The sequence below is a fragment of the Euprymna scolopes genome, chromosome 14 (genome assembly GCF_053919585.1).
Source record: "Euprymna scolopes isolate OS-2025 chromosome 14, ASM5391958v1, whole genome shotgun sequence".
Classification (NCBI taxonomy): domain Eukaryota; kingdom Metazoa; phylum Mollusca; class Cephalopoda; order Sepiida; family Sepiolidae; genus Euprymna; species Euprymna scolopes.
Window position 1 is genome coordinate 98,858,625 of NC_136495.1, and position 20,433 is coordinate 98,879,057.

Consider the following 20,433-nt stretch of genomic DNA (forward strand, 5'->3'; position numbering starts at 1 on the left):
AGTTGTTTGTTAAACTGATTTATCTCCCTTGTTTCAAGATTCATCTCCCTTGTCTGATCTGTCACCTTTGTTCTGTACAAGCACTCAAAATTTCCAAGCAAAGGAAAATTCGAATTATTGTAGGTTAATTATAAATATGATAACGGATTTTGTTTTATACTGAACTTAAATAAAATTAACAAAAGAGTTAATCGTTTTATTTTTAAAAGAAAAAAAGAAAAACTCTTCTTACACGTATGTTTATTATATTTACTATTGCACACAAATATTATTTATGATATATATCATTGGTAAATGTGAAATGTTAAAGATGTTGATCTATTTATCAATTTCTTAAAAACAAAACATATAAGTATTTTCATTTAGGAAGACATAAAGAATATATTTTTTTTTTTTTTTTAGCCATGGACAAAAAGTCATAATTAAGTCAACAATTAAGTTTATTATCAAAATGGCCTAAAATAACTGAAGGCGTTTGGGATCAGTTAGGTTTCAAGGACCCCAGAATATAAGCAAATTGAAAGGGACGATTTGAGGCCTAAACTGGTTGACTTTTGGCTCACGTGACATCAGTAAACAAATATGTAATAAACTCAAGTGGTTTGGTTTTTAATCACGAGGTCGATTTTTGATACGAGGGCGATGGGGGGGGGGGAGATTTTTTTTTCTGGGGTTCTAAAAACCTAGTTAATTCAGCATTTACAACGCAAGGCAGTAAATAGATTGTTGTTTTGTTTTCTTTTTTTTAAATTTTTTTTTTTTTAGATTTTTCTATGAATATGTATGTGCGTATACTTATATACAGGACCAAATGTTATTGGTCAACTATTTCCAAATCTTCACATCTCAAGAAACCAAAACATTTTTTTTTTTTTTAATTTCTCTCATAATATATTTTCTATTGTTTTCATTTTTTTGTTTTTAAATTATCACGTGGCTATTATTTTTTCGGATATTTTAGGGGAAAAAAGACAAAATTAAAAAAAAAAAAAAGATAAAAAATCGATCTGTGAACGTGTCAATCTCACCAATTAATTTTGTCACTGCCGATCTGATAATGGAGGCAGGTGGGAGTTTGTTTTTTTATTTTATTTTTTTTGTCAATGTGTAACCTGTCTTACTTCTTTTGTCTTGATTAAAAGCCAAGAAAGATATCGGTTAGAATAATTCCAACTGCTGAAACGCAAGGAGGATTAACACACATACACACACACAAAAAAAATACTTGCAGATGGCAAGCAGCACCGAAAAGTGTGTGTAGTTATATTTATACCAAAAATCTGCAGAGTTTGACGACGACGGATACGTTTTTTTTTTAATAAAAAAAAAACAAAACAATGTAGCATCAATGAACGATAAATGTCTACATCTAGAAAAAGATTCACTTGCCTGGTAGACAGTTTTTATTTGGTTTTTGTTTTACCCTGAGCTAGATCTTTTTTTTTTTTTTTTGTCTTTCTCTGCTGAAGAAGAAGGAAAAAAAACACCTCTCATCTTTGATAAGTCATCAATGAGGGTTATTTAAGGAAGGTGGATTCTTTTTGGCAGGGCTCGTAATTTTGTAGTAATACTTGAACTCTGACCCCAGGCTCTGTATGACTATATCATGAATACCTACAACAAATATAAAAACAGCAGGTTTTTTAATGATAACCAGTAAAGTTACTGGATATTACACAGATCTTGAAGCAGTATGGGTTGGCGTTGAAAAAAAACAACAAAAAAAAAACATGTAATACTCATGATATAATGACAAATATTCACTTGCTGTATGCGTTTTATATATATTAATGTATGAATAGATATTTATATATAAACAGATAACTACATAAATAATAATTTTTTTTTCAAATGGAAAAAAATTAAAACTGGGAAGGGTAAAAATAAAAAAAATGTATGGAAAATAGAAAAGGGGGAATTAAAAATAAATATGGGTTGAAAATAAAATGTGAATGCAAACAGTATGTTGACCATAAAATGATGATCATAAAATAATGATAATCATCATATAAATGTATTATGTATGTTTTCCTATAATTAGTATATTATAATTATAATCTTTAGTAGACATTTATCCTAATTATACCTAAAAACAAATTCTGTCTAAATAGAAAAAAATTCAAATAAATATATTATGTATGTTATATCCCACAACTATTCTATTATTATAATAACTTATAGCAAAAGTTTATCGTATTTATACATATATCTAAAAACAAATTCAATCTATAAAAATCCCAAAATGTTTAAAAGAAAAGAAACAATGTCTATTAAAGAATTAAATATGTAACTATAAACTATGCAGAGTATAAAATGAGTTTAACTATGTTATAATCATTGTTATTATACATCACGATATACTTATATAATTATGTATTATACTTAATACTTATAGCGCATATTTGCTTCTTTTTATGCATATACATAAAAAGAAATCAGACTAGATGAAAAAAATGCAAAAGTGTTAAAAATTAGAAGGGGGAAAAAGCCTGTATTTATAAGGATTAATATAGTGAATGTAGCTATAAACAGCATGAAAACTATAAAATATTCAATTTCATAATGTCATTGCTATTATACATTATCATATAATTATAAAACAATATATAATATTACCTATTTTATACTATTTTTATAACTATTATATTATACTTATTACTTTTATTCTTTTTATGTATATACCTAAAAAGAATCAGACTAAAAAGTATCCCAAAATATTAAAAAAAAAAAAAAACGAATAAAATTTATTCCTTTTAGGAAATGGTTTTAGCATGATAAAACCAGCTTGATGTTTTCTTTGATGCCAATAAAAATAATGGTAATGATAATTCCACACACATACTATATATATATATATATATATATATATATTATATATATATATATATGAACAAAAGAAATGGTGGACCTTTGTATGTACCTGTTTAGTAAGGGGAAATAGTAGCAGTTGGTTGTGGTGGTAGGTATTGGTTGTGACACCAGCAAGAAGTAATTGACTCAAAGAGTTGGAAGCTGTTAGGGACACTCCGTTACAAGAAGACTGTTAGTCAGCAAATTCGGTTTCTTCACTCATATGAGGTGGGGGGCAGCAACAGCGAACATGCCAAAATGCATACTTCGGTCAATCAAGGGAAGGCCATGACGCTTGGGCACAAAAACACTGTCCTTTCGTTGGTCAGTTGAAAGAAGTTTAGGGTGAGCTACAATGCTGACCAATGACACCCAACCTCACCCTGATCGTTACCTATGTTTCAAGATATAATGAATGTCTGGTCAATCAAGGTAAATGCCATTTATTTTTTTATATAATCTTTTTTTTTTTTTTTTTTTTTTTGGCTTAAAAGGTGGTTTATCTTTTTTTCTCTCTCTTTTTTTCCTATACTGATTTTCGATGTCAAGTTCAGTAATAGTCATAGCTATTTGACCTACTCTTGTGTGTACCGTGACAAGGGCAAGTACAATCGTCAGGTCGGGAACATTGTCGATTATCTTTGGCTGCTGAAAAATAAATGTTAGGAATTTGATTGGTTAAAATTAATCAGAACTGAAATTGAATTATGGAATTTGATTGGTTAAAATCAAACCAATGGAAATCAAATTAGAAATATGATTGATGATTCTTATTTTGTTTATGTTTTGAGTGGTTTTTATTATTAATGTTAGAAATAAAAGTTAGTATTTTTTTCTCTTTCTTTTGAGGGTTGATTTTTTTTTTTTTAAATTTTAAAATGAAAACTTGTTCCTTTTATTTTGCTTATTTAAATATTTTTCCAAATATTTTCCATAATTTAACAATGGCATTCAGTGTACGGTAAATTACTCAGTCAAACTTAGTATTAGGAAAATAAACTGACATATTTTTCATTGCCGCTTATGTATATATGTTCGTTGATCTGAGTTCAAACTAAGCCAAAACCATATAAAATATGCTATCAGTGTTTGATCCGTCTAGTATCAGATAAGAAAGATGTTCTCATTTTTGAGGAACACTATGAGAGTACTAATATTGATCGAAGGTATGAACCACATTTGATTACTTATGGGGTAGTTTGTGACAATAATTTGTTAACGTTAGATTTGAAGACAACAAAGTTGTAGTCAACAAGGAAGCAGTAATGTATTCCACAGGCTAAAAGTTCTTGAAAAATTTGTCCTTGGATATTCTGTCCGACTCTAACCACATAGGAGTAGAGAGGCTATATTTGTCTTAATAATATTTTCCTGCGATTAACATTCACTATATATGAGTATTAACACTCATACATACACACACACACACACACACACACACTGACTACTGTTTGTAAGATGTAATCACAAGTTAACCCACATTCTCTTTCTATGGTCTTACTTGTGTCACACACTGATAAGATTTAAAGTTGCTGTTTTTATGATATAGAATATTGTGGTGGTCATAATTTTTTTTTTTTTTTTTTTTACAAGGGGGTCACCACTTATCAAGGCCCGAAGGCTACTCGGGGATAAGAGTTAATGAATGTAAGGTGATAGTGTAGTAATCGTTAATGGTGTAAGTTGGGTAGAATTTTAATTATTTAAGAGGACAGTTCAACAAGAACTTGTTTACATTAGACTTGAAAGCTACCATACTGCTACAGGAAGCAGACCAATGGATCTGTGTTCCATAGCCTGGTAGTTCTAGGAAAGAAGCTTTGTTCGTGGAATCTGCATTTAAATCTAGGCATACATAGAGAGTGAAGGAAACTATTAGTAGTGGTTGTAGCTAGTCGAGTGTTCCTTGTGAAAGTTTGGCAAGGGAGGGGACTGATTGAAGTTCAGATGAGCACTTGCTAAGAAAATAACGATAGAGCAGAGACAGGCTTACAACGTCTCTTTTGTAGAAAAGAGGTAGCAGGGAAGAAAAAAGTGCATCACCTATTAGATTTTGAAGCTAATTTTGAACTCTATCGAGGCAGGTTAAGGTAGATCAAGTAGCCTCGCACAGATGTGGCAACAGTATTCCATTTTGGGATGTATTTGACTCTTATACAAATAGAGGATTGCATTGGCAGTGAGATATCTACTACTAAATATTCTGTGTTTATGATTTTTTTTTTTTTTTTTAGATAAGAATTAATAATTCGTATTATTTTGGATTATTCAGACTACTGTTCTCATCTTGAGTGTTATTTTCACCACATTTTAGCCAATGTAACTTCTTCAGGTGCATTATTTTTAAACTTAGAAAATTTTTTATGTAAATTCAAACTGAATTTTTTATTTAATCGACATAAGTCAGCTACTTAAGTTAACTAAATTTCAACCATAAGTCAGCTACTTAAGTTAACTAAATTTCAGTAAGTTTATAGTCTTTAACTTTATTGAGACATTCCTGGCAACCAACGACGATACTTATGCACTCCTGTTTCGAACATTGAACTTTATATTCAGATTTTATCTTTATTTTTTTTTTTATTATTTGCAAGTGAATAACAGAAAGAAAGAAGTGAAATGCTATGTTTCATAATTTTGGAGATTAGCATTGATTATTTGGATACTGCAGACGACTATTCTCATCTTGAGTGTTTTTTCACAATGTTTCAGCTAATGCAATCCAAAACCTTCTTCAGATACATCATTTTGAAATAAATCTATATCAAATTTTAAACTAGATTATTTAATTCACAGGAGTAGATTTTTCTCGTTCTGTCAGACATAACCAGATAGAAGTCTTAAATAATTTTTATTCTATTCTTAGTACCATCTGTCGTATTAGAACCTGCGTATTGATGGAGTGGTGAACTATTGATAAAGACAAAATATATATATATATATATTTATTTATTTAATTGTACAGAAGTTCAGAAAAACATTAGTACCGGCGGTTTTAATCCCAACATAAAGGGGACCAGTTAATGGTAAAACGTAAATAATGTTAGGCTCTCGTCAGCCATGTTGTTTCTGTCTGAGGAAAGAATCAGAGCCGCATTTATTGTTTATAATGATGTTCATTTTTATTTAACTATAGCTTATTCCTATTTGTGTATATTTTATTTTATTCTAATATGAATTTTCTAATTTTTTATTTAATGCATTGTAGTAAATATGTACTGTTCTGTTTTTGTTTTCGATCCGCATGGTTTCCGGTCTGCCTTTTGTTAATTTTAGCTGGTGCAAGGGAGATAATTAATTTATCTTATTAATTTTTTCTTCTGGCTTTGTTTTAGTTAAGGGGAGATAATACATATTTCAGTTGGTCCAAGGGAGGTAATTATTTTTTAACCTTTTTTATTTTAAATAGTTGAGGGGAGGTGTGCAGGCTATTTAATTCCTAAGTCTTTTTGTTTTTATATATGTGTATTGTCTTCTTTAAGGTAGCCATAATTTTCTTAATTTTTATACTTACAATTGCCTAAATGTCCATTTTCACTTTTACTAATTTATGCGTTAAGTTGACTGCATCTAGATTACTCTTGATGAAATTCCTTTAGGTGGGGGTCTTCGTTTGTTGTTCGGTCTTCCCAGACAAGCGCTCCTAATAAACTGGGAAGACCACCTGCTAAAATTAACAAAAGGCAGACCGGAAACCATGCAGATCGGAAACAAAAAAAACAAAACAAAAACACATCCGTCTATACAAAAGCATATAAGATATTAACGGATATATACTCAAGAGTCAAAACAATGAAAAGAATATGCTGTTGTCACAGCTCTAGTAATTATTTCAGTACGGTCGGTATTCTACATAAGTACTACAATTTTGCACAAGAACTGCCGAGCAGGTTCGCACAGAATTGTTATGAATAGAAATCATCCATCGCATTTTCAAAGTCCTCTAGATTCAGATGCAGGAACCTTTGTCCTTACACTTAATACTTATGAATTCTAAAATACTAACTGGCCTTGTGCCGAATGTGCTGAATTGTGAAGAAATGGTTGCGCAATTCCTAAACACTCCTCTCTGGAATCGGTATTGCTTGATTCCAGTGACAAGGAGAAGGCCACAGTGATTGAAACGATGTTTACATAAATGGAGAGCACCCATTTTAGTACTGACCAGGCTCAACGATGCTTAACTTGGTGATTTAACTAGAACTAGTGGGCCTACGTGATTATGCAGTATATAATCTTCATCTAGCTTAAAGTTGAAGACATGCAATTACAAAAATGTAAAAGATATGCAGATGAATTTTGTAAAAATTAAAAAAACAGTTCATAAAATTTATGTTTTTCGAAAAGTGGGCTGTATTTTTTTTTTTTTTTTTAGAAAACTGTTTATTTCTTTGTTACTAACAAACTGTATAGTTAACAATAATCAATATGAAGTATTTTCGTTCATGTATTTTTTTTTAAATCAACATACAAAAGTGTTGTGGTGTGTCCACCCTGCGGATAATAATGAAGCCTTCCACTAATTATAAAAAAACAGATAGAACATGTCTTTTGACGTTAGCATACAAATTATGCTGGAGTCGTGCACTCGTGGCAGTCAGTTCGACGTAAACTCACACCCTTCATTTGTTGTATTTTGCTTTTTTGTTCAGTAAATTTTGCTTCCACGAATTACCAAGTTGTGTTTTCTTTCTGGGGCTTTTTACAAGATCACAACGAAAAGTATTTTTAAATCGTTACTTAAGGTCTTCTTTTAAATCACTTAAAGTGAAAGTAACAATTATACAAGTTAAATCAAAGCAGGTTACAGTCTACTCAATCCATATATCTATAAAAGTTAAAGTGTGTGTGTGTGTGTGTGTGTGTGTGTGTGTGTGTGCGCGTGCGCATTTCCCTACCAAATAACTCTGTCAATTTTCAGTCTACAGACTCGAGATTTGACATAAGGGTTAAGGAGATTTCGGAAAATGTTTTTAATCAGTTTTCGGCCAGAAATTTAGCTGTTAAGGGGTTAAAATTCAACGATTTGACCTTTGAGCACTCTACCAAACTCCACTGACAATTTTGTGTGGAAACACTAGAAATTTTACATGTAGACTACTTGGACATGGATCAAACTTTTTATTTGATTTGAGCCCAAAATACTAAATGTTAAGGGGTCAAAATTGGGGTCAAAGTTAAAACAAATTTGAGCTCTACGGTCTCTACCAAATTACTCAGGCAATTTTTTATCTAAACATTTTAAATTTTACATAAAATGTATTCAGGCATAGGCCAAGCTTTTAATCTGTTTTTGGCCGAAAATTTGGCTGCCAAGGGGTAAAAGTTAAAAAGATTTGACCTTTGAGGTTTCTAGCAAGCTATTCAGCCAATTTTGGTCCTAAACATTTGGAATTTTACATAAATTTTTACACGTAGAAAGCTTTTTAATCAGGCTTTGGGTGAAAATTTGGCTGCTAAGAGGCCAAAGTTGAAAGAGTTGACCTTTGCAGACTCTCCCAAACTCCTCCATCAATTTTGGGTCTAAACATTTGAAATTTTAATTGTAGGTTACCTGGACACGAGTGAAACTTTTTAATATATATACATATGCACATAAAGTTATGAACACAGTATAGGGCCCGAGTAAGCTGGGATGAACTGATAGTTATTTTAATAAAAACGTCTGCTTCATCTCATTGTTGAACAAACAGATGGCATCAACACAATGAAAGTAAACGTCTGGTGTTTCAAAACCAGGTAACAAATCTTCTTCATGAAAACATTAAAAAATATTAATCAATGTCGATCCCAAGAAAGAAACCATAGAGACTCCGTTGATCCGTCTGTATATAATGTCATTAAAACTAAATTTGACTGATGTAATGGCGACTTTCATTAATTCCACAAAAATATTTTTTGGGAATAGGACGACTCAGAAGTCGATCAAGATATAAAGCATCTGCACATATATTAATAGTCAAAAAAGTAAAAATACTTGAAATATTAAAGAAACACAAATTTGTCAGTATAAGAATAATTTTATATAAATTCGAAAACGTAGAAGAATCTTTAATACAAACTAAACTATAGCGTTCCAAAATAGGTTCAACAGTAACGGTCAGTCATTTGGCTATTATATTGAAATGATCTTATAATAGATAATATAGGTCTTAACGATACTCCAGCTTTATGGGTTTTAAACAAGCCATAAAGACAGGGATATATAGAACCAGTAAGTCTGACCAAATTAGAAATGGTTTTTGAAACTTGATCTCAATAGATGTAATGAAATTGTGTGTATGTGTTGGACCCAACTGAACAAACTTAGATGTCTCCCAGGATAGTCATCATTTTATTAACATAATCTTGAAGATCAAGTATGATAACATTTGAGCTGTGTTAGATTTTGTATTAACTAAGTATTTATAATGGTGAAGTGTTTTAATGGCATGAAAGTGTTCACTTCGCCATTTTGATTCACAAAAACCAGATTGGTGTACCATCTTAGGAATGAGCGAAGTCATTTAATTATCCATGTAAATAGATATATAATGAGAGTCATTTTTCAGTATTTTATTTTGGAGGATTTCAAACAAAATGAAAGGAACAAGTATAAAAAAATAATTTAAAAAAGGAATGAAAAATGGGGAAAAAAATGAAAGAAAATGTATAAAAATTGGAATCACAAAAAATAAATGAATAAATAAATAAAAAAAATAAGGAAAAATTAACAAAATATTTTAAAATATTCATTTAAAAACAAAAATAGTTTCAAAACAATTTTAGTTCCAGACACAGAAAGAACATTGGAAATTTTGTAACTCTTATTTATCAGTAGATATTATTATTTTAACTATTAAATTTTTGGTGCTAGTGTATGAAAAGGATCCCAAATTTCTGAACCTTTTTATAGTCTAAGAAAATTTAGGTCACGTGGTATTAGCTGATTGATGTCAAATCAAACGACATAGTATTTGATTAACATAACATTTAAGATTCTTTGACCTGTTTTTATTTTCATTGTTCGTGAAAAAAGAAAATTCTTTGAATTGTTTTTTTTTTCTTTTGGGGTGGGGGGTATTTATTAGTATAGACACTAAACCAAAAAAGTAGTCAAGAAACATATATAAACCAGAATAAATGTCCCCCCCCCCCAAAAAAAAAAACTAGATAAAGTATTGTTTTGTTTCTTAAATAAAAAAAAAAAAATCGGATCTTTTGATTGGGGGTGGTGGTAATTGAAAGATCGCACAAATGAAAAACAAAAAAAGAGGAGCCTACGTCATTTGATGTGGCACTGATAAGCTAATACCACGTAACCTGAGGCCAGGAATTTAGGATCCCCTTTTGTACACTAGCACCAGATTTTCTTTAATTTCTCAAATAGCCTACATTTCAGCCAACGCAATATTCCTAAAATCACAATTTATTGTGGAGAGAGTAAAATTTGTGAAAAAATGTTATTTTTTAAAATGATTTTTAGGGGGAAAAATGGGAAAGCATTAACTAAGAAATTTTAATGTTGTAATTGTATATATGATCAATGTAAATTAAAAAAAGGAGAAAGAACTCTGTCATTGTTTGGAACTGATTGAATATAATACTTCGAAAATATTTCTTGATTTAATATGGTTTATATTAATTAACAAAAACGTAGGCATTACAGAGTCATTAAAGAATATGCATCGAAATATTTTGTATTTCTTTTTAATAATATTAATGACCTGTCGAACATTTTATGTATTTTTTTATGTTTTAAATTTAATATTAAATATTTCAGATTTTTAATCTAAAATTTATTTTTTGAATGTTGTTGTGCAAGCATGAATATTTCATATACAGAAAATAATCGAACGAAATAGAAAGCTTAAAGAGTGACATATTGTATGTTATTCGTCTCAAGGGCCAGGAGTGAAGATGTTTTCTTGATATTTTGGGGGGAGAAGGTAATGACGGCATTAATATTAATCAAATTTTATTTAATATAACTAATGGACTCCATTTCCTTAACTACAAGTTAGTTTTAAGTAGGAATTTAAGCAACCCTATTTTTTCAGACTATACAAGATGTTCTAGTTGTACTAGAATTCTAGCAGCAACTGATTAACTTCAAATCTCTTCTATGGCACATGATTAAAATGAGAACATTTCAAAATATGTAAACAATAACACAAGTCAGTTGTGAGTGCATACCTCTGTCTGACAACGTAAGGATGGGCCTTATTTCTTTATTTGATATGAAATATTCCAAAAGTTAACTCAAAACCTATTTATTTGATTAGGCTGAAATTTTACATAGTGGTTACTGATATTAAAGAGAATAAAATTTATACATTCAATTTGGAAAAATCCTAAGTTGAAATTCTACCAAAATCTTTGATCTTGTCTAAACTTTACATGGTCAAGCTACTATATATGCTAGATTTCATTGGCTACAATATGGACCGAGTAACGAGACATTATATTTTAGTAAACAAAACTAAACTCAGCGCCAATAATGTGACTTTCATTTTCTAGTGATTTTTATTTTTCTTATATTTTTCTTTGAAAAAGAGCCGATTAATTTTGGAAATCTAAGTTAGACCATGTCCAATATTTTAACCAAGTTTGGTGATGATTAGCCAAGCGTTGGAGATGCTGTTTTCAATGAAAACATAAGCTCCTTGGTAGAGGTAATAACAAAACTTTCTCGATTTTTTTTTTCATACTACTCACGTCTTTGATATACCTACATAGATCTTTTAGGTAGAGGTTGACTAAACAGGCCAGGCTACTATTGATCTTAATATATAACCTTGCACTCTATATGAAAAAAAAAATTAGATTTATAGTTGATTATTTTCTTCAAATTAAAAATAAAATCAATGTGAGTTAGAAAAACAAAACAAAAAAAAAAAATTATATATTTTACTAATATAGTGTATACAAATATTTTGCACATTTTTTTGTCAGATTTTGGGGATGGGAATTCAGGCTAAGAACGCATCTTAAGTACTTACTCAGCTTAAAATAGTTTTGTTCAAGGCCACATGTATAAAGATGCATGTTGAAAATGAAACTCAATAATTGATCATCAAAGACAAAAAGAACATTGTTCCTGTTTATAGCACCTAGCAGAATTGCATGGTGGTAAGAATCTATTGTCAATATGATGTGATAGATATATTTTTAAAAATTTTATTTTCTTATAGAATATATCCTTTATATAAATGTGGTTAAATTATTAATTGTTAACTATTCTGCACTTTAATTAACAATGTCTGGGGTTAAATTTGACAAAACATCAAGAATTGTAGAATCTGCCACCAATCCCGGCACCGTAGCTCAGTTTGCCAAAGTTTGACGAACTCAAGGAACTTGTACCATCTTGACATAAATACCCCCGACTAACCCAATAAACAGCAAAATCTCACCCATACATTGTAGAGATCCTTAGATGCTAGAAAACCTACTTTAATAGTTTATTCCCCTGAACGACTAGACTTTGGAATTCCCTCCCGGATCCCCGTTTCTCTGATTCTATTAGTATGCAGAAGTTCAAGTGTAATGTGAATAGACACTTTGCTGCTCAACTCTCTAGATAGTGTTTCTGAAGATATGCTCCCAAATAATAGTTCCTTATGTCCAAGTGGCAATGTGCCTTATTTGGGGTGAAGGGAACAGTAACAAAAAAAAAAAAAAAAAAAAATTAGAAAAATGAATAAATAAAAAACAACAAATACCGCTCATGAACAGACCGTTTCATTTTCCATCTTATCTCAATTGAAGTTCTGGTGCTACCAGTTCGGGCTGTCTGAAGATATCACCTTCTTAACTCAAATGCACTGTACATCAAAGTTTTTATTTTTATTTATATGATATATATGTATATTTTTTTATCTTTGCAAAACTTAATCATGTTCTGCAAAAAAAAAAAAAAAAAAAAAAAATAGTTCTCTCCCACTTAAACACCAGAGTCGAAAAGTGGAATTGAGAAGTCAGCGCCCCAGGAGAAGGGCACACTGACCTGCAAAAAGTTCCTGTGTAGTCCCATCGACATTCCCTGGTTAAGGCGCCTCAGACGATTAGCAAAAAAACCCAAAAAAAACAAACCCCTTCTGAAAGAGAGAAGGCAAAGCCTGGGAGGGTGGATCTCCTAGAACTGCACAGAACTTAACTCCCACCACAAAATCAGCAGGGACCGGATCATTGCAGGAATGGTCTAATCTGATTTTGGGGGCTCAGGATAAAATCCCTAAACAAAGCCAAAAATAAAAAGAACAATCACTCCACCTCTCTTTTTCTTTCTCCCCTACTTCACTGTTTGAAGACACTGGCTTTCCGACTTAAAGAAAATAAAAACTTTTCATTTTACTTAAAAAAAAAAAATTGATGATAAAAACAAACTTTTTCTTGGCATAAAAATGACCCACAGAAGTTGAAATGCCCTTAAACAAAAAAAACAAACGATCGAAACATTAGAAGTTTTTGGTGCCGATACTTCATGATTCAATCGAAGCATTAGATTCATACTAGACATTGGATAGATGATAGCATCTTGTAGGAATGGACCCTGAGGGCACGGCAAACTCAATCTCAGGCTGTCATAAAAAAAACTTTTGTAGTGATAGACAGACACCACATCTATGAGTTTAAAAAAAGTGATGTATGTATACATTTTGTAAATTTTTTTTGTGTATTTGTTTTATATTGTTCACACACCTTTTTCCTTTATGTTTATCTTGCTGATTTATTTGATTGCGACAGTTATACTCTGACCGATAAGTTACACCGTTTGTCACCAGAGCTCCAAAGAAATTCTTTTATATACTATACCTGGTCTTAACAACTGATCAGGTTCAATGTCATTTACCTTTAGTGATCTGAAGGGAACTATAAGGGCTTGGACACAAGTTTATGCAGGGTTTTGAAAAGCCAGTACACTATGGCAAATACACTCTGCCATACGAAAAATGCCTCAACAGCCTTGTCAGCATTCCCTTCTTAGCCCAGTAGAGTTGAACCCTAGAACTGAATAGGACCGTGCCTTAGCATGATAGCAACAGAGCCACTGTTGATTGTCAGGGAAGTATCCCCAACTGTTATGAGCAACAGCTACTCAAGCTCTGGGAACTAGTATGTCAACACACACACACGCATTTGAATGCCTACTGGAGAGAACTTGAATACCTACTATATACTATCATCGAGTGTCTAATGCCTTTCTGTACAGAGGTTTATCAGGACAACATGGCATGAGGATACTTCCTCCTACAAATAAACCCTGGCTAAATATTAAAAACAGTATTCGAAACCCAAATAAGATATCCTCAGTATGGCTACTCTACACTTGCTTATACGAAGATTGATGAACCGTTTCTAAGTGATGTTGCTTATAGTAACAAGATTAAGGTGGATACTTCACCAGACCAAAAGAATTCTTATCCTGGAATCTAGTAAGCTGAAAAAGTTAAAAGAAAAATATACTGTAGTTAACTGGTAAATAAGTAAGAAAAATGTTATTATTCCTAACTGCTTTACTAACTCAAGGTTTGAGGTGTAAAGGAGAACTGTAGTGGAACATTCGAATGTCTATGTATCAAGTGTTAATCCCAGGAAGGAGGGCCCTTGATTTTTGGGAACTTCTGAGAATGCCTCTTTGAAATAGCCGATCAATCTAATTTTATCATTTGTAATCATACAGTTCTATAAATATAAACTTTCCCTTGCTTTCGTGGCGAACGCTATAATATACAAGTAATGTATCCGACTGCTGTCGAAACAGTTGAGTTTAAGCTTCACCAATGAAGACCAGCATTACCATGGTTTCAGCATCACCGATAAACACTAAGAAGTGTCTGCAACTGGTATTTGATGTCTTAATTCGGTTTTTAGAGGTTTGTTGTCATGTTTATATATAGTCCTCACTGTCATTGGGGGTTGAACGCTTTTGGTATTGCTACCGTAAATCCTTGTAATAGAAGTTGCTCGTGCTTATCTGATGAGTACTTTTAGCACCAAATCTTCTCTCTCTCTCATGTGTATATATCTGTGTAAATGTCAAATGCATGTGTGAGTGATTACTATAGAAAGAATGGTTAGATAATCAATGCAAAAGCTAACAGTGAATTCTTATGTAAAATTTTCTGGGGAAAAGATAACAGAAGTGGTTTTGAATCTATAAGTATGCCCCTAAAGAGGTAACAGAGCAGACATGTGCATGCAAATGCTGAACCGTGTACAAAGTGACGTAACGGTAGGGAAAAAGAAAAAGACTATAAAAAGGATGTGTGCACAGATAGAAAACAACGTTGGAGAAGATGATCACGTTAGAGACGTGGGTGACGCCACAGCCGTAACAAGAAATCACACTTGCCGGGAGAATGAAGAATAAGGATATTTTTCTTAAAACCTGAAACAGCAGTTGAAGTACTTTCCTATTCTTTGTCTCCTTTGCGACTGAGTCTACAACGTGTTGAATCGCGGGTGTCTATATGGTAACATGTGTGTACTATGTTACAAAGGGAGATATGGAGACAAAACCTCACACAGGTAAATTGAATCCTGGTTATCATAGTGAGAAACCAGAATCCTAAATATTAAATAACTTGCTTTCTTTAAAATTTTGTGCAAACTCTTTTACCATTGTTGAACCCAGTACCATTTTTAAAAAATCTGCATTTTTCATCCATTTACACAATCACTCATAAAATAAACACAACTAAATCGTCTGATGCTACACTTAGTTTATTCTGTCCTCGGTCAGTGAAAGAGAAATCTTTCTCGATTGAGGTAATTTTTATTTTTGTTCTCATCCGAAGTGCCCCATTTTGGGGAGCTGGATATTTTTCATGTTAGTTTGGTTTGGTTTATGGCATATCATCTATGGGTTATTGAATGGTAAATAAAGTTGTCAAATGTAATTCTAAATGTCTGACAATTATTTTTCTTCTTCTTGTTTGTCCATCGTTATCCGATCATCTTCTTGTGAGTTTGCTGATGTCTAAATAGTCCAATCCTCGACATACATGTACGGTCACAATTCTGGCATGTGAAGGAGGTGCTGGGTGGAGCAGAGATGGTCTGGCGAGCATGCCTCTTTTCATGTTTCACTGTATGGTCCTGTATTCGCTGCTTCTCAATACACTCCACTCCCTGTGAGTAGAAGGAGTGCCAGAGATCCTGGCAGGAAGAAAATTCCGCTAGTATAAAGAGTGGTCTTGATATGATCTTTGAAACACTTCTTCTGCCCACCGGCACTGCGTTGGCCTTGGAATAATTGATCATAGAGGATTCTAGGACAATTACTAAGACTCTCAGAATATATTGCTTCCCCCCACATTAAAAACCAATCTTATTTCTAACAGTGCCCTCGTAGGGAGGCAAGTAAATAGTTACTAAACTATGTGACACCTAGTAAATGAAATCATCTTTGGTCAATTTAGCCTGCAGCATTTTGGCCATCTTTATCAAGTCTTTTTTTTAATTTTCTTATCATTTCGTTCTAGCTGGGGATGGGGCATCCTCGTGGATGCAGCTATCTTATATATTCCAACTGAGCGATCGTTTTAAGATTCCAACCATCCCTTTAAGTGCAATTGTTTGAAGCTCTCTTGCACTTGGTTCACCGGGTATTTTTGGCTATCTTTATTAAGTTTTTTTTTATTTTATTATTATTTTGTTCTATCTGGAAATGGGGCACCTATCAGATGCCAGACTCCAACGGAGAGACCGTTTTAAAATTCTCACCATCTCTTAAAGTACAATTGTTTGAATCTCTATTACACTTGTTTTATCGGGTATATTTGCCAGGTAGTTTTGAAATTCTTTCTTTATGAGAACGTTGCTCCTATAATTACTAGAATAATGGAGATCTTTCTAAGATTTCAAGTTTCTTTTCATGACGTTCATAAGACCTTGATTTTTCGTTATCTTTTTCCTCTCAGCTCTGTTTAACCAGGCACATTGGAGACACTAACTTAAAAGGCTAAGGTTCTTTCTGTCACTGAGACGTAAGAGGCTACTGTACATTAGGGACCATACCTACAGGACCAGTCTAAGTAGGGAGTTGAGCAGGAAGATGTCTGTTTACATTACACTTAAACTTTTATATGTTTGTACAGTTAGAGAAGCAGGATACAGGAAGGACATCCTAAGTCTAGCGATTCAAGGGAAGAAACTTTCAGAGTAGAAGGCTCTTCAACATTAGCGATCTCTACAGCGAAGGAGTGGGGTTTTGCTGCTTGTTGGGTTAGTCAAAAGGGCACCAGTGCTTTGAGTTCGTCAGAACACATTCCATTAAAGTACTTGTAAAACTATATATAAACTATTAATATTATTAAACTATATATAAACTATTAATATTATTAAACTATATGAAGATGTGTGGAAATTGATTATGCATGAGAAAGGGACGAAAACCGGAAGTTGTAGCGGAGGATATTGTTGTGTTTGTCAGCAGTGTCTCTACAGTTCACTACAGACAGCGAGAGTTAGTCTTCATTGTGATGTGATAAATCATAAGTTATTAATTGGATCTTCCTGGAATCTACATATATCTTAATATTTCTACATGTTTTACACTAGGATTAAAAAAATTGATAATGTGTGAAGTCTACATGGTAAGCTCCTACAAATAAACTATTGGTTATCTTTATACTGATTCCACTTCACTTTCGCTTGCCCCTCTCCAATGTTAAAAATAGTTTTTCTAAATAATAACGTTATTATTTGAAAAAAAAAACCCTTCTTAACATGGGGAGGGAGAATGTCCTTTACCTATTCTGTACTTTCACCTAACAATTTAATGAACAAAATATACCATAAAAAAATCAATTAAAATCGAAAGAGCAACCGGAAGTGAAGTAGAAGCAGTAATCATGAAGATAACCAAACTATAATTTTTAGACGTGTACAAGCCTTGCGATAAATTTTTCCCAATACTGGCCAGTCTGTTATAAATTTTGTAAAGCATATACATGGCTAAACGCAGAGATTAAATATGTGTATTTCAAGACTGGTTCCATTCTTGCTTGAAAATGGCTTCATCTTTTTAAATTCTACAGATAAAACTGTCACCCCAAAAATGACGATATGATTCCATTTCAGTTTTATGAAAACCGGTTTTCTTTTTTGTTGCAGATCCTTTACTAGTTGATCAGTTGTGTACAAATCTAACGAGCGATAGGAGCCTTCTATTATGTCTAAAAAGTGACGCAAGCAAGATTGGAGATGTGCCACTGTACAACTCATGCTCTCTACCGATCCAAGTTATGATAACAGGACCATTGCCAGCACTCTCGAAATGAGAATCCGGATGGTTCAACGTCTGAGGGTACAGCTCAATGAAGTTTCCAGCCACGGTTATGGTCTTTGGTTTGGTTGCAAGTGAGGGCCACATCATGCCACCTCACATCTTCGAAGTCAGCTTAAAAGTCAATACCAATATGCATCTGGATGTGCTGAAGAGTGTGGTGATCCCCTGGTGCAATCAGGTGGTCACTGGAAAGCCCTGGGTGTGGCAGCAGAACTCAGCGTCAGCCCACAAGTCCAAAGAATCCCATGCTTGGCTTCAGAAAGAGTTCTGTACCATTCTCTCAATGCCCCCCTCCCCTTCCCCGATTTGAACCTGCTGGATTACTTTGTTTGGTTATACATCGAGAACATCACAAACACGACCTCCCACAACACCAAAGTCAGCCTGATCGGCGCCATCCGACGAGTATTTGCCAAGCTCCTGCTGATGCTTGTAGAAAAGGCATGCTCCCAGTGCTGGACCCGTATCAAGATGGTGATTGATGCTGAAGGTGCTACATTGAAAGATGTCAGCTCTACTATATAATCAAGTTACTTGAATTGATTTTTTCAATAAAAGGTTTAAAATAAAGCTGTAGTGTTGTTTTCTTTAGGGCGACAAATTTATCATTCCACCCTGTTTAATAATTTGAAAATTATTGACTACTGGAAAATTATTAAAATATAAAAGAATTATGGATTGGCCTATTTGACATAATGATAAGAGTGTTTGCTAATGGGCCGGGAGACCGATTTTCAATTCTTGATTGAGTCATACCAAACACTTCAAAAAGTGTGACTTGATGCCTTCTTGCTAATCATTCAGCATTATAAGGGAAGGATCAAGGGCAATCCTGAGAATAGAGTGGTGCTGTTCCTTACACCTCGGTGTAGCAGCTAATAGAAAAGGAGCCTTTGTGTCGCCCTTGACTATAGTCGGCAACTTAGCTTTTATGGACACCTGATTGATTATAAAATGTTCCATATTATTTTATAAAATGTTGCATATTGTTCTTACGTCTATGTCACGTTAAAATTTTGTTTCACATCAGATCACCAAAGTTAAGTCATGAAGTTAGTATTTAGATGCGTGACGAAGTGGAATTACCAGACTCTGTAAGTTTACATCTAAAAATAACTATATCTAATACTCTTGTTGATAAATGAATCCTTCTTGCCTTTATGAAAGACTGGGGTAGACTAGACTGTGAAGTGGACATTGGGTTTACTTTTGGCAGCCTCACAACTGCATTTCACTTATTTTTGTCATTTAGTCCTCGTATTCCATGAACGATGTTTCTGATGAAGAGGGAAATATTACTGCTTTCTAAATCAGAATATATCTAATTGTTAGCTAACTTTTGACCTTAAAATATTTGTTAGCTATTTACATCAAGTAGCTTCATACCTTGTCTGGAGCGATTTCCATAGGTAGAATGAACTGGACTCGCAAGTATTAGTAGAGCAACTTATCTAAAAGGAGGAAACTCTAAAATTACACTAGTCTTTCTCCTTTCTTTATTTTTGGTTGTTTTAGTTTTTTTTCTTGCCATTGAACATTAATCAATGCCAGCCCATATGAAGATGAATGTTGATGAATGTGCACTGATTTTGCTTCCTAGTAAACTACTCATCGCACAGAAAGCCTTTCAGATACTTCAAGACAAAAGGAAGTCAGTTGTTGCATCTTGTTCTCATGTAAATTAATAAAAAAAACAAAAACTTTGCTCATTTATACTATTTTCAATGTTTTTAAAAATCGATCGTTGTAAGGATACCCCCACACACGCCAAAATGCTATCAAATATATTTTTAACGATACAAAATGTTTGAATTTTTTAAAAATCTCCAGATACATCATAAGAGTTAAAATTGGAAATAAAATTCTTAATCAGCTTTTTTCATTTCATGACTCTTTTCAAGCAGACATGTCAGAAGAATTTGAAAAAGAAAACGGAAAATGATGTTAAAAAGTTCCACTCCAAAAATTTATATATATATGTTTATATGTACTTTCATTACTTGGGGCAGTGATTAGAAGGGCTGTGACAACAGCATATTCTTTTCATTGTTTTGACTCTTGAGTATATATCCGTTAATTTATGCTTTTATATAGACGGACGTGGTTCTCGGTTGATTAAGTGTGTCTAACTGTGTCGGATATATACCCGAGAGTCAAAAGAATGAAAAGAATATTCTATGATCACAGCCCTAGTGACTAGATATGAACGAATAGCATAAAAGCCTCGTTAAGATAACTCAATAATGCAATACTAGAGCTATAAATATTTTTCTTTCAAGATATCACATTAATAAGGATAGATACAC

General features: G+C 32.7%; 1 protein-coding gene and 1 long non-coding RNA gene across 15 annotated transcripts in view; both read right to left on the reverse strand.

Annotated features, from left to right (window-relative positions):
* The window catches only part of LOC145293199 (uncharacterized), an 806,145-nt gene that overhangs the window by 120,207 nt on the left and 665,505 nt on the right, over nucleotides 1-20,433 (reverse strand). The gene's annotated exons all lie outside the window — the stretch shown is intronic.
* Nucleotides 1,398-20,257, reverse strand: LOC145293202 (uncharacterized). The gene is made up of 2 exons (XR_013869683.1): nucleotides 2,921-20,257; nucleotides 1,398-1,614 (listed from the first exon to the last, which is right to left on the reverse strand). It is a non-coding gene; the product is annotated as an uncharacterized LOC145293202 (long non-coding RNA).